Source organism: Sciurus carolinensis, chromosome 6 (genome assembly GCF_902686445.1).
Source record: "Sciurus carolinensis chromosome 6, mSciCar1.2, whole genome shotgun sequence".
Lineage (NCBI taxonomy): Eukaryota > Metazoa > Chordata > Mammalia > Rodentia > Sciuridae > Sciurus > Sciurus carolinensis.
In genome coordinates, this window is record NC_062218.1 from 8601788 (window position 1) to 8617660 (window position 15873).

Here is a 15873-nt window from a genome sequence, read left to right on the forward strand (position 1 = left end):
ACAGGATCCTCCCTGCCCTTCCCCTCTCTACTTGACGCAGGTCCTCCTAGGACAGGCTCCTCGGCCACTCTGTTGCCTGCTTTCCTGAGTGAATCTCTGCTCCTGCCTCTTCTGATGAATCCCGAAAATGCTTTCCGTGGCATATGTCAAAAACCTGCCAGGGCTGAGTGGAGGCCCCTTCTCCCTCTGGGAACCTCCACAGACCCCAGCTGGTGACACACGGAGCATAGTAAGACGGAGGGTGAAACTTTGATTTCACTTTTGCGCGTGCACGTTCTGGGTTGTGTTGGGAAACTCTTCCACTGAGGGTTGCAACCGACGACATTGCAAAGTATGGAAGAATTCTCAAGTGAAGGAGGAAAACAGGCGACAGCTATTTTCCAGGTATCAGAAATGCTTTGTGTGGCCTGATGACGTCTAGGAGTGCTGCGGGCTGGTCCGGTGGGGCCATGACATTGCCCCGGGGCACTGGCAGGGCTACTTCATTTCCCGCACCTCAGTGTACCTGTCTGTGAAGTGGCTAAGCGGCGCCCTCGAGGAGGAGGGGAATAGCCGCTGCTGCCCGCTGGCTGGGTTTGTTCCTCATCCCAGGATTCGTTCTGAGCCTTTTGTGGGTTTCAGGCCCCTCCTGTGCAGTCGCCTCTGATCAAGGCCTAGTGTCATTAGGTTCACCTGGACAGGTAAGCCGAGGCACAGAGAGGTAACTGGCCCAAGTGAGTTGCCGTATGTAAAAAAATGCCTGATCCAACGTTTGGCGAACACGTTTTCATTTTCTTACGTGATTTAGTTTCCAACTCTGTGAAGGATCCTCAGAGGCAGACAAGTGGACACGCTGGTGGAAGAGGAGGGAGAAGCTGGCTGCGAGCTTTGACGAGCCAGAGTGGCACCAGGCCCCTCCTGGGAGGCCACCAGAGACAGCAGCTGCTGGCCACAGGTGGACGGGTCCCCGCTGCCCTTTGGAGGAGCCTTACTTTTCAGGGAACCGAAGGAGAACTGAGAGAAGAGCACCCCCTGTCTGCCCCTGGGAAGACTCAGCAGTCGGAAGGAAAGATAGAGATGGCGTCACAGGTGGGGGGTCCACGGAGGTCTTGGAGAGGGGCCTGGGAGCACACGATGGAAAAGAGGTTCATTTAGAAAAGCAAGGAGTGCAGGTTCGGGGAGAAGGTGGCCATGCCAAGCACGAGAAGCACGTTTGGGGTTCTCGGACTCTGGAAGGAGACCTGGTAAGGGGTGGGCATGGGAAGGCGTGAGGGTGACGTCAGGCAATCGTGAGGGTCATGGTGAGGGTGACGTCAGGCAATCGTGAGGGTCATGGTGTCCGGAAGGGTTGACCTCCCCTCTGCGATCAGATCGGCAGGGAACAGTGGGACAGTCCCCTTGCTATAGGATTCGTATCTCGCTTTGCTCCATCTACCCTAAAACCCACCTGCACCGCTGGGCCAGTTACCAGCGCGCAGGTTGGTTCTCATCAGTGGGGAACATTCGGTAACTTTGGGACTGGGCGTGAAGGCTCGCAGATTCTCAGGAACCGCGGAGCCGCAGGCCTAGGGCGCGGAGTCTGAGGAAGTCCACCCGGCGCTCTCAGACTCGAGTGTCTCCTCGTCCTTCCTGGGCCACCTTCTGCCCAGTTTCCTTTCTTCCATCCTGTCTCAATGGGGCAGGGCTGCGAAGAAAGCGGCTTGTTGCAATTGTCAAGTCTCCTAGAGGCCAGGAGACGCCAGCCCTGCCACACACTCGAAGGCACCCCAAATCTGTCTGTCTGCAATATAAATGCAGCTCTGGAGGGTCCCCGATTCCCTGCCCACGATGGCCACTCAAGGGCCCTCCAGGGGAGACTGCAGTCCCCTCTCTGGAGGCCTGTGGAGAAGAGAGTCAGTTCTCCCTGGGGGTCCGCGGGGCACCAGACGAGTAATTAGGCCAAACTGCAAGTGGCAATTACGTCTTTGCTTCTTAGAAATGATAAACAGAGGGCAGAGGGAGGTTGCGTCACGCATCCCAGGGGCACGGGAGCATTTGTTCTGAAGACTCGAGCTGGTCTCCGTGAACCAGGGCGAGGCCGCCCGTCGGTTCCCTGCTGGGTGTGGAAATGTTTCTTCAACAACTAGGAGCGACGCACCCAGCTCTGGAGCCAAAGGCTGAAGGCCTCCACTCAGAGTCTCCTCTGCGCCCTGCCTGCTCTGGGTGGCCTTTCCGTGCCAGGTCATTCTATAACGTAATTCATGCCGTAGTTTAATATAGTGGTCTTTTTATAGAACCTGTGACTTGGTTTGGCTTCATTCACAAAACTCACTAATTTGTCGTGTTCTCTGCCTGGTCCATACGGGGCAGGAATCCGTGTTCGCAGCACAGAGATGATTACAATCATCCGTGTAAAATAACAATCGTGGTTTTAGTAATAAAAGCAAAATTGTTGCGCCCCTCTCCTCTGCCTCCTGTCTGGCCCGTGGAAGCATCTGGGTGGTGGGCCTGGCTTTCGAGCCCTCCTTCCCAGTTCTCTGGGAGACAGTGTCTCCGCTCTGTCCGAGTCAGGGCCAGCCCAGGGCCAGCCCAGGTGATGCGGGTCTGGGAGGCCAGCAGCAGGAAGCCTGGGGCCCCTGAGCCCAGGCAGAGAAGCACAATGGCCGGGACAGAGCTCCGTCCCGCCCACCCCTCCCCAGCACCTGGGTTTCAAGATACCCAGGCAGGCCTGCTGGCGTGGCTGCAGACCGCAGTGCGGCAGGGCGGCCCCAGGGCGCGGCACGCTGGCCTCCAAGGTGGTGGGCAGCTCAGTCAGAAGGGCCAGCCAAGCTGCTCGGAGCTCCGGAGGCACAGTACAGCCGAAGCCAGCCTCCCTGTGTGACAAGAGCCCTACCGGAGGCAGGGGGCTCCCCCAGGGCAAGTTCAAGGCCACGGGCCAGGCAAGAGGGCCTGGTGTCTGTGCAGTGGGGCACTAGTCTGCTCAGGCCGCTGCACCAGGACACTGCCGACTGGGTGGCTTAAAACGCAGGCGTTTATTTTCTCACATTGGGCGAACTGGAAGTCCAAGGTCAGGGTGCCACGTGCTGGCTTCCTCCCGAGGCCTCTCCTTGACTTGCCGAGGGCCACTTTCCGCCTTGTCCTCCGTGCACCGCTGCCTGGGGATTCTTCTCAAGGATGACAGTCCTTGGCCTGGGAGGCCTCATTTAAGAACCTCCTCCCCTCCGCCCAGACCCTAATCTCCAAACGCCGTCATACTGGGGGTCAGGGCTTCAGCGCTGAACTGGGGAGGAGGCAGGATTCAATGCACAGTGGGAGGAAAAGGACCTCCAGGTGTCTCCTAAGGGCTCCGGGGCTGTGGGTGTTGGCCTCAGGTAAGGTGCCCCAAGGCTGCCTCGTGTTGTCTGCGGTCACAGCTGTTGAACTGCGAACACGTGACGGGGGACCTGGGAAACCTTCCTCCGGTGCTGCCTCTGACTTGCAGTTTTCTGGGGCTAGAGCTGCTGGGCTGGTGGCTGGGGCCACACACGCACGTGCAGGCATGGCCCATGCCTGTCTTCCACCCTGCTGGAGACTAGACGTGTGCACACAGGAGGATGTGAGCCCCGGGGCCCAGCGACACCCCTCGCGGCCCGTCCCCTTGTTCTTTCACGTGAGTAATTCCAGTTCTCTGCTGCTCCATAAAGTGCTGAGCAAGCTCAGTTTCCAAATTCTTCCAGAGTCTGTGCGTAGGAGCCCCAAGAGCGTCCTTGGGTTTGGACAGAGAAAAGCTGTCATTCCTAGGCTTAGAGTTGGTCACACTGAAACGCAGGGAGCAATCGGGGACGGGAAGAGGCACCTTGAGCTGAAGCCAGAGAAGCCAAGGCAAGCTCCCAACGTCCTTTCTCTGCAGAGCTGTACGGACAGCACTCTGCCCTCCCTGGAACCAGCCGAAGTGTTGCCACCCCAGCAAGCGGACTGAGCTTCGGCGTTCAGGGTTTTGACCAGGGCCAGTCACACAGGCTTGCAGGGTCCACGTGACTGACCTCAGCTGCTTAGCCCCCGGCCCACCAGAGGTCAGATCGATCCAGCACGGCCCAGGGTGCCAATCAGGAATTGCTCTGTTAGCATGAACCAGGGTGTGTCTGCGGTCTCAGGCACACAGAAGGACTGACTGAAAAGGCTGCACCACAGGCTCAGAGCTCGTCCCCCGAGCACGTGCGGGCTTTGGTCATTCCAGACCTGCAGCTCCCTGTGAGTGCCCGCCAGCATGCCCATTCTTCTGGCCAGGACACTCAGGGCTGCCGCAGTCACTGCTGGATGCTGTCAATCACATCCACCTTCTCAAAATCTAATTTAATGTTTTCAGTTGTGGATGGACACCATACCTTTGTTTTTGTTTTTTGGTTTTTTTTTTTGGTGCTGGGGATCGAACCCAGGGCCTTGTGCTTGCAAGGCAAGCACTCTACCGACTGAGCTATCTCCCCAGCCCCATACCTTTGTTTAATTAATTAATTAACTTAGTTTTCCGTGGTGCTGAGGATCGAACCCAGTGTCTCACACGTGCTAGGCAAGCGCTCTACCCCTGAGCCACAACCCCAGGCCCGGGTCCATCTTTGCTTGTATGATTTCAGAGACATTCTGTAGTTCATGCAGAACATTCTCCACGAGTTCCAGGGCCATATGAACTTCTTCTGTACTTTGGCCAGTCACTTGCTGTTCTGTGTGTTGCCTTATTTATATTTTTATCATTTGTGCGGCTCCTTGTGAATGGTGCACATGAGCTCTTTGTCACATGTGGAAAACACATTCCTACTCTTTCTTTTACCTGTATTCTTTTTGTGGGCTCTACAGAACTATATATATATTTTACATAGATAGTTAATCTTTTATCATTTCAGAGCTTACTGTTAAGATAAGGGAGAGTCTCCATTATTTCTTTTTTTTTAATTATTTTTTTTTAAATTTTACAGACTGCATTTTGATTCATTGTACACAAGTAGGGTACATCTTTTCGTTTCTATGGTTGTGCATGATGTAGATTCATAGCATTCGTGTAATCATACATGTACATACAGTAATGATGTCTGTCTCATTCCACCATCTTTCATACCCCCGCCCCCTCCTCCCTCTCATTTCCCTCTATGTAATCTAAAGTTCCTCCATTCTTCTCTCACCCCCACCCCAACCCCCATTATGTATCACCATCCACTTATCAGGGAAAACATTCAGCCTTTGGTTTCTTTTGAGATTGGCTTATTTCACTTAGTATGATATTCTCCAATTCCATCTATTTATCTGCAAATGCCATGATATTATTCTTCTTTATGGCTGAATAATATTCCATTGTGTATATATACCACAGTTTCTTTATCCATTCATCTGTTGAAGGGCATCTAGGTTGGTTCCACAATCTAGCTATTGTGAATTAAGCTGCTATAAACATTGTTGTGGCTGCATTACTATATTTCTTTTCATGCTTTATCTCTAAACAATGAAGTATTTGGCCTTCTGAGATATTTTATTGTGTATTGTTTTAATTTCCTGGGCTACTGTACCAAATTATCATAAACCAAGTGGCCTGAAACAGCAGGTATTTATTTTCCAGAGTTTTAGTCGCAAAAAGTTCAAAGTCAGGGTGTCAGCCACGCTGGGCTTTCTTGGAGACCCGAGGGGCATCTGTTCTGAGCCTTTCCCTAGCCAGCAGTCTTTGGCATTTGCTGGTGGTGCCAGCAGTCTTTGGCATTCCTTGACTTGAAGATGTATCTCTTCAATCTGCCTCGGCCTTTACTTGATTTCCTCCTGTGTGTCTGTCTATCTCTTCCTTAAGAACATCAGTCACATTGGATCAGAAACACCCTAACAACCTCATCTTAACTTGATTACACCTACAAAGTCCCTGCTTTCAAATAAGGTCATATCCCCCAGTACCAGAGACTCATAATTTCAACACATTTGGGGAGGGATACAACCAATCTGTACATATGATACAACATAACTTCATTTCTCTTCCAAAATCATTACTTAATTATCCTGGTGCCATCTATGGAACAATCTACTTTTTAATCCATGGGTCTAATTCAAGACTTTTGATTCTTCTCAAGTAATGTGTTGGTTAATTTCTGCTGAGGTCTCATGCTACTTAGGAAGTACACAGGACACAGCTGGGCCTCTGAGGCACCTGGGACGGGGCCAAGACTCCGGTGCTTATGGAAGACTCCGCACCTCTTACTCCAGGTGAGGCTCTTCCACAAGCAAGGACCCACATGGTCATCTCCAGAGGGCATCTGCAATCTGCAGCTCCCAGCCAAACTCAAAAATCCCAGGGAAGGGCTCTGATTGGTCCAGTTGGGGTCAGGTGCCCAGCTCTGACCAATCAGTGGTGGCCGAGTGGATGGCGCCTATAAATCACAGTGGCTCCCACAGGCACCTTGTGATCATGGTGGGCAGAAGCAGCTTTTCCCAGAAGAAGGTTGAATATATACCCCTGCTCCTGTAGTCTCCCGCCTAGCTGGGGCAAGGTTCGGGGACCCCTCGTGAGGACTCCCGTGACTGCCACAGGCACGGGGGCCTCTGCAAACGGGAAGGGCCCAGTGCTTCTCTTTCCCACCCAGCTTTCACCCAGGGCCTGCTGGCCAACCTGCGCAGTGATGGTGGAGGGGACACAGTGGGGGCCTCGAGCTGAGGATTTGGGGGGTGCGGGGGTGTGTGTTAAAGACCCTTTTCTCCATAACAACCTGTGGCCCTCTGACATAAAGCATTTTTTGCTGCCCTCCCTGAGGTTTCTTTGACGTTCGGGCAAAACTGTCACTAATACAAAGGCCACCTTTCATCCTCTGTGCATCCCCATGGTCGGCAAAAGCCTGGCCCCGCCCCACGTCGCCTGCAATTGTCGAGTGAGCGAAAGGAGCGTGCCAGGCGGCACTTCCTCAGTGTTCACGGGGCTGCCCGGGCTTTATGCTCCCGCACACGGGGCCTGGCCAACCCTCGCTGGTCATCTCGAGCACTCGAACGACATTCACGTTAACCCACATCTTCAAGAGACTGTCTGTGTGATTAGCAGAAACCATCTGCCGGCCTAATGAAATCAGAACAGCCAGTGTCGTCCTCCCCAAACTCAGGGATTAAAGAGGAAAGCCGCATAAGCAGGCCCGGGTGAGCACAGCTGTGAGGAGCAGATTGCATGGCTCAGCCCAGACCGAGGCTGGGAAAGCTAGGAGGACACCATCCCAGATAGGGGAGGGCGGGCAGGCAGGCAAGGAGGGGGAGGCCTAGACTTTATTTTCCAAAGAGCTCATTTTTATTTATTTATTTTTCCTTTGCGGTTCTGGGGATTGAACCCAGGGATGCCCTGACCCTGGGCTGCGTCCTCAGGTCCTTTCATTTTTTTCTTTTTCTTAATTTTGAGAAAGGTTCTTGCTAAGTTGCCCAGGTCAGCCTCCAACTTGCAAACCTCCTGCCTCAGCCTCCTGGGATTTCAGGCATGTGCCACTGTGCCCAGCCCAAACAGCTCATCTGAAAGAGGGAGGTAATTCGAGACAGAATGAATTGGTTGGACAACAGCATCGTTATGTGTGCTCTATGGTTGAGCCAGACTCGGAGCAGAAATAGGAAACGAGTGTATATTTTGCCAAAAGAGAATCTGTTTGCTCATTTAAACTTTTTCCTTCTCATTATAAAACCCACAAATTCTTTTATGGAAAAAAATTTTAAAACTACGAAGTGCACAGGGCAGGAGGTGCAGAGAGTTGAGGTGGGGTGCAGAGCAGATGTGAGGTGGGGCTGTGCCCACACCTGCCCCTGCAGGGCTCTGGGGCGGCGGGGACTCTTCACGCCCAGGCAGGAGAGCTTGGTTCCCGATAGCCTGCCAGTCATTGGAGCAGCACTGTCGGCTTCCTAGAGCTAAATGAGATTCCTGGAGCTGTCATAACAAAGTGCCATCAACGGGAGGCTTAAAATGACAGAAATGTGCTTTCACAGTCTGGAAGCCAGGAGTTCAAAACCAAGGTGTTGGCAGGGCCACGCTCTCCGACGCCTCCAGACGGTGTCTCCTGGCTGCTTCTGGCTCCAGGAGGTCGCGGGCCATCATTAGCTTCTGGGTGTGCTCCCTGCTGCGTCTGTGCTTCTGTCGTCCTGGGGGCTCCTCTCCGCCTGTCTGCCTCTGCGGACACTCGCCGTAAGGGATCAAGGTCCGTCAACTCCAGTGTAACTTTAACCTGGTTGAATAACCGTATTTCCAAAGAAGTCATGTCCTGAGGTTCTGGGAAAGACATGTGTTCTTGGAGACACCATTTCAGTGTCCTCCTGGGACTGGACCAGAGGTGTCTCCACTTCTGGGTGTGGAGGATGATTTGGTGGGACCCGAGGAGTCCGGGCAGTGTCCACAGTGGCAGTAATTACCACCCCCCTTTGACAGGATGAAGCTCTGGCTCCAGCATCAATAGGCCTCATGGTTCCAGGCTCTAGTGGCCCCACAAGGCAGCGTGGGTCACAGGGGTTCTGGGACCACCAGAGGCAGCGACTTTGGTGGAGCTGTCTGTACTTCCCCTCCGCACACCGATAACAATGCAAATGAAGAAGTTGCCATGAGATGGGTGTTTCAGTGACTGTCTTGGTGGCAGGATGGCCGGTGGTTGGTTGCTGAGTAGAGTCACCAGCTTGTCCAGATTTTCCAGGATTAGTCTCAACACTGGAAGTACTACACCCAGAAACCCCTCAGTCCCAGGCACACAGGACAGGTGGCTGCCCTCCTTGTACGGATGGAAATCCCCATGAGTTGCATCTGCCTAAGCCGCTGGTCTCCCTCATCCCTCTCTGTCCACGCTGCCATGCAGTGTGCATCCAGTAAACATTTGATGACAATAATCATCATTGTTATTGGAAGTGCTCAGTCATTATGTGCTGAGTGAACAGGCCCTTACCAGTTAAGGAAGAATTGTTTTGATATTATGATGTATGGCCAATAAATGAAGCAAATCGAATTTACAGATTTGTCCAAGAAGCAATAGAGTTTTTTGTTCAAATAGGAAATGCCAAGTAGGGTAAGTTTAGCAGACCTGAAGCCTCTAAAAACGATGACCCGTGGCCAGAGGGGTTTGGTCTGACTCCCGGATCATAATCAGTGGAGATTATGACTGTCCAGATCCACTTGGACGTGAGGGGCCAGAGCAAGAAAGACAAGTACTGGACAAATGCAAAAGGAAGAGAAAGACATTATTTGGCATGTCACCAACATAGCGATTTCACAAACATCCCTTGCCTCCAGCACATGAGCCAGTAGACTTGGAGGGGTGACGTGATTTTCTTAAGAACACAGAGTAGAGGCCTTTGTGGGTGCTTTTATTGGATTGCTCTCCCATTTCACTGTACCAGTGATATCCAAGGGCCAGGAGTTTCCTAGGACTGTCCAATCTCCAAGGATCCAGATGCATCTGTCACTGTGCGCTGACCAAGTAGACAATGTCAAAATGTGAGCAGCTTGGATCGCCTGCTTCTGGCTGGCCTCCAGGGAAACCTGGATGATGTCCAACTTTGTCAGCCCTTGGGAATGTGGCTCTCGGGGGCCTGTCCCATCTGTGATTGATGACCGTGTTGTGTGCACCCAGAGCAATGGACCATACCCGAGACACCCAGAGCACAGAGCTGTTTGTGCCGGGACAGTTTGTACAAACATCGGGACCCACGTCTCTTTGCTGGAGTCCTGAGCTTCAGTTGCTGTGGCTGATTGCTAAGCGGAATGTGTCCTTGTGACTCATGCCCCAGAAAAGCCTTGAACCCTGAGTCTTGTCTGGATTTCCCTGGGCAAAGTTCTTCCACACACGTCCCTGGAGTTCTCTGCCAGGGTAGAAGCACCTGGTGTCTGAGGCGGGGAGGCAGGAAGGAGGCTGCGCTGGGTGTCTCAGGACCCTGCTGATGCGCATCTTCTGCTACTACTTCCCAGTAGCCTTCACTGCAACAAATGCTAGCTTCCGGCAAATCACCCCTGACTCGTAGAAGAAAAGAGAAGCCCAGCTCCCCTTTAACCTTCTGGACGTTGCCCACCCCTGAGAACTAGGTCCATGCCCACTCTTGCCCAGGTGACCACTTCCAGGTGTGGTGTGTGTTGAGAGACGCTCATCATGACCCCCTTGGAGGTGGGCCCCCTTCAGCCAATGCCCCAGTGTCTACAGAAAGCACGGTGCCCAGGGCCAAAGGAGGTGGGAGGGCAAGTTCCCGGGGTGGCAAACCTCGGGGCGCTGGTTTTCTGGGACCTCTGGGGTGTGCAGACTCAGATTACTTTGCATAACTGGAGTCTGGGCCACAGGTGCCTCTGTGGCTCCCTGCTGCTCGTTACTGGCTCAGCCAAGCGAGCACTTGGGGCCACAGTGTCCCCAGCCCACCTGCGTTTCTGCCTGTTTCTGTTTCATAGTCCAGAGGCACTTTGTGAATCCTTTTCTCTCTCTCTTTTTTTAGCTACCGACCTATCTTAATACTTTTACATCTCTAAACTGAGGAGCACAATCCGGACAGAGTGTCAATAAAGCGATCTGAAAAGTAGGGAAACTGAACAAAACCAATGAAACAAGGTACGAAGAAAGCTAACCGACCACCACACACTCGCTACTCGGATGAAGCCCAGCATTTGCTATGCATGAAGATCGAAGGGGCCAGGTGTGGTGGCCCCCGCCCGGTAATCCCAGTGACTCGGAGGCTAAAGCAGGAGGAGCACAAGTTCAAGGCCAGTCTCAGCAATTTAGTGAGGCCTGACACAACTCGGTGAACCCTGTCTTAAAATGAAATATACAAAGGGTGGGAGACGGGGCTCAGCGGTAAAGCACCCCAGGCTCCACCCCAGCAGCAAAAAATAAAAATAAAAAAGTGAAGGACTTTCCAGAAAAGCCAAAACAACCTTTAAAAAGAGGAACGGAGCAGGAGTCGCCTTCCTGATTTGGAAGCATACTACACTGGATGTCACGAGGACCGCATGGGGCCGGCCTCAGCTAGACACACAGCCCAGTGTGACAGGACTGAGCGTCCAGAAATAAACCTGTGTGTCCGTGGCCAGCTGGACTTCAACAAGAGTGTCAAGACCATGAAGTGGGAGGATTTTTTTTTTCAACCAATTGTGTTGGGCCAGGTGCAGTGACGCCTGTGATCCCAGCAATTTGGGAGGCTGAGGCTTGAGGATGGCAAGTTCCAGGCCAGCCTGAGCACGTAGTGAGGCCCCGAGCAATGTAAAAAGGAAGGGACTCGGTCATGGCACAGGTACAACGCCCCGGGATCAATCCCCAGTCCTGGGGAAACAGCGGCAGCAGCAACAAAAGAATAAATGGTGCATAGCTGCAAAGAGAAAAGGAAAAAAGAAAAAGACATTTGACTTTCTTTCTTTCTTTCTCTCTTTTTTTTTTTTTTTTTTGGTGCTGGGGAGTGAACCCAGGGGTTCTTAACTACTGCGTCACATCCCCAGTCCTTTTTAATTATTTTATTTTTTATTTTGAGACAGGGCCCCTCTGAGATGCTGAGGCTGGCCTTTGAACTTGTGATTCTCCTGTCTGAGCCTCCTGAGCCAATGGAATTACAGGCATGGGCCACCTCACCCCGCCCCCCAAAATTATCTTAACGCATTAAGTTTTAAATTTTTAATTCTGTGACTATTTCAGTGAAATTTACACAGGTGCATTGAAATAAGTTAGAAATCATAATCTAGAGCTTATATGTCCCTTATATATTTTTCATGACATTATATATTTTTTCAAATACTCTAATCATTCACTTGTTTTTCTTAAAAGAAGAGTTCTAAAAACACAGTATTTATCACAAGAGTTACCATAAATGCTATATTTGTTGTTCAAGGTAAGTATTTTAGGTGTCCCACATCTCAGACAATGGAACTTAAGTTAAATTGATCAAACATCAAAATGTATAACTTTGTAATGTCAGATTTTCAATGATGTCCGAGATAAAACTCCTAAAGCTCAAACAAAAAAATACGAAAGATAGATAAATTGGATTTTATCCCAATTAAAACTTACTTTCATCAAAAGAAACCATGAAAAAAGTGAAAAGAGATGAGTGGCACACACCTGTCATCTAGAGACCCAGGAGGCCTGGGCAGGAGGATCCCAAGGGAGAGGCCAATCGGGCATTTTAGCAAGACCCCGCTTCAAAATAAAATAAGAAGGGCTGGGGGATAGTAACTCAGAGGCAGAGTGCTTGCCTAGCATGCATGAACCTCTGGGTTTAGTCCCCAGTTCTGGGAGCGAGAGAAAGGGGGGCGGGCGGGAATCTAGGAGGAAGGGAGGAGGCGACTCTTGGAATGGGAGAAGGTACCTGTAAGGCGTATACCTGACAAGAGTCTAATATTCAGAATATACAGAATTCAACAGTAAGACCAACAATTCCACTAAAAAATGGGCAAAGGACTTGGATAGACATTTTTTCCAATGATAATATGCAAATGGCCAATAAGCACATGAAAAGATACTCAGCATTATCAGCCATTAAAGAAATGCAAATCAAAACCACAACATACCACTGCACACCCACTACAGTGGCTATAATAAAAACCAACAAAGAACAAACCAAGCCAAACAGAAAGCAATAAGGGGAGGCGGAAGGTGAGAAGCTGAACCCCCACTTGCTGCTGGGAATAAGGGGGGCTTTTGTGGTGGAATCAGCAGAGAGGGGAGCAGAGAGGTGCCGTGTGGTCCAGGGATTCTGCATCCAAGTCTGCACGCCCAAATGGAAAACAGGTGTTTCAACAAAAACTTACACACGAGTGCTCACAACAGCATTATTCACAGAAGTCAAAAGGTATAAATAACCCAAATGTCCATGGAAGGTTCAGTGGATGAGCCAAGCTCGCAGCCACACATGGAAGGTTCGTGATAAAGAGTAAGTGCTGATGTACGCTGCAGCATGGGCGGGCCTTAAAAACACCAAGCTACTCGAAAGAAGGAAGGAAGCACATATCACACGGTTCCATTTTTATGAATCATCTAGAATAAGCAAGTGAGAAGACGGCAAGTAGGTTAGCTGCTGCTTAGGGCTGGGGTGGAAGCTGAGGGTGAGTGGGGTGTGCGTTCCATCTCACGAGTGACAGACATGTGCTACAGTCGGCTGTGGTGACATGCTGGAGTCTGGATACTCTGGAAACCACTGAACCGTACACAGTTCAGAAATTAGGTGTTCAGTTCTGTGGTGCTGCACTGTCTAATAAAGGTGTTAAAAAGAGAACGGCCCATCTTCCTCGGCCAACCACCCCTTCCACTCCCAACCTTTGTCAGGTAAGGAAAGCACGAGTGGATTTTGGAATAAAAGGAAGGCTGGCTCAATAGAGCAAATGTTCAGATTCGGATCCCAGGCCTCTTGTGAATTTGAGAGAAGTAGTGGTTCTCCTCGCTTGCAAAAGCATAAACACACAAGGTTGTTGTATAATCTCTGTGTGTTCATGGATCCCCACGGGTCATCTGTGGATTCCCAGGCTAAGACCCTTGCAAGAATGTCATTCTCCACTGGAAGCAACCAGAGCTTAGGGAAAATCTCTCTCTCTCTCTCTCTCTCTCTCTCTCTCTCTCTCTCTTACACACACACACACACACACACACACACACACACACATGGAGGGAGGGGGAGAGAGAGGGAGAGAGAGGGAGGGATGGTGTGGCTAAATATGGCAAGATGAATGTTAGCATTTGTGTCTGAGTGACGGGACTATGAGGATATTTGTTGTGGTGCTGGGACTAAACCCAGGCCTCGCACATGCTAGGCAAGCCCTCTACCACTGAGTTGGGAAATTCTTATGCTGTTCTTGCAACTCCTCAAATTTGTCATTGTCTAAAAATTGAAATTTGAAAAACCTTTTAATTTAAAAAGAATATTTTATAGTAAGAGCTAGGAAACTTTGTGATGAAAAATAAAATCTTTAAGATAAAAAGTTTGAAAAGCAAAGAACCTCTGCATAAAATTTAGTCACCGGGTATGGTGGTGCATGCCTGTCTTCCCAGCAACTCGGGGGCTGAGGGGGGTGGATTGCAGGTCAAGGTCAGCCTGGGCAACTTAGGCCCTGTGGATAAAAAGGACTGGGGATGTAGTTCAGTGGTAAAGCACCTCTAGTACCAAAACCCAAAGCACAACTTTAGAGACAAAGTCGGCTCCTCTAAGGAAATGCATCCCCTGGACCCTCCTGCCGGGCAGACTGCGAGAGATGCAAAATCCCACTTGGCAAAGGGACCAGCCGAGCATCCCAGAGGCCTGGAGCCTTCCTGGGGGACATTGTTGCTGGCACAGGATGAGGAAGAGAAAATCACCTGAGACAAAGTGAGCTTCCAGAAGAATCCAAGAGCCCTGAAGCTCCACACGTCCTCCCTGATAGAGGCCAGCTGCGACCCTTCCAGTCTGCCATCTGGCCGCACCAGGTAACCACCTCCATCTATGTAGGTGAAGAGGCCACCAGACCAAGCCACGGCAATGGCCTCGTCGAGGTGCCGTTGCTAGCCACACACGAGTGTCACCACAGGGGGAATGGGTGACTCCTCACAAGTCTTTTGTGCCAAGGAGCGTTTGAAATATCTCACTCACCTTCCCTCAGTTCTCCCAGTAGTGCATGCACGTCCAGAGCACTGTCACCCATTTTGCAGAAGAGAGGTTGAGTAACTTGCCCAACGTCACACAGCTGGGGACAGTGGCAAGTGAGATCTGAGGCTACCTCAAAACCAAGACAGCACACCTAGCCCTCGATCACACCTCTCCCACCTTTGGATCCCAGCCTCCTGGGACGGAAGCTGGGCTGGCTGCGGGGAGCAGGCTCTGAAGACATGGGCATGGCCCTGTTCCTGTACAGAAGGCTCCCCTCCCCTGCGGTGGGTGTCTCTTCTCATGGTTCATTGCTCAGTTATGAATAAATTGTTTAAACTTGGTATTTGTGAGTTTCACACCAAATGGGAAAAAAAGATTGGTTCAGCCAGTTGGCATTTCATAAGGATCTAAAATATTTAAATGTATTTAATATTTAAATGTGCTAGCTGAAGCTTTTGTGCATTCCCATGGAAAAGCTGCTGCCAAACATATTTCGAGTACCATTTGGGAGGACATATTGTCCTTCCCACACTGCCCAAGGACCAGGACAAGGAGAGTCAGGGGAGGGAGCCTCCTCCTGTACCCTCTGGAGGGTTGCTGGAAGAAAGACCTTTGGAGAGAAGCTCTCAGCTCTTGACTCCTTTATTTTTTTTAATACCGGGAATTGAACCTAGGGGTGCTTAACCACTGAGCCACATCCCCAGCCTTTTTAATATTTTATATAGAGACAGAGTCCTGCTGAGTTGCTCAGGGCCTTACTAAGTTGCCGAGGCTGGTTTTTAACTGTGATCGTCCTGCCCCAGCCTCGCAAGCCACTGGGATCACAGGTGTGTGCCACCGTGCCCAGCTTGGCTCTTGACCCCTCTTCTTGAGTTGTTATACGTTACGGTAGCCGCGCAGCAACCTGCATCTTGGTTCTTCATCTGCTGGTCACCACAAAGGAATGAAGTACATAAATTAATGGTACCGTTTCTGCAGCACAGATAGTTACTTGCCTTTGATCTGAGTGCGAGTAACAACCAGAGGCCCAAATTCTTCAAAAAGGGTGTTCAGTGGCTGGGGACAGTGGTGCATGCCTAAAATCCCAGCAACCTGGGAGTCTGAGGCAGGAGGATGGCAAGTTTGAGACCTTTCTAGGCAATGTAGAGAGACACCATCTCAAAATAAAAAGGACTAAGGACGTAGCTGAGTGGTAAATTGTGCCTGGGTTCAACCCCCAGTACCAAAAAAAAACAAGCAAAGAGGAAAGCGGAGCCTGGACCCGGACCTGGCTCTGGCTCGTTCGCGATCGGCTGAGACGGTGCTGATGCCGCGTGAGCTGCAGGTCAGAACAGGTTTGAGGCTTCTGCCTCGCTCTCTAAGAAGGCCCTCCAAGGGGTCATC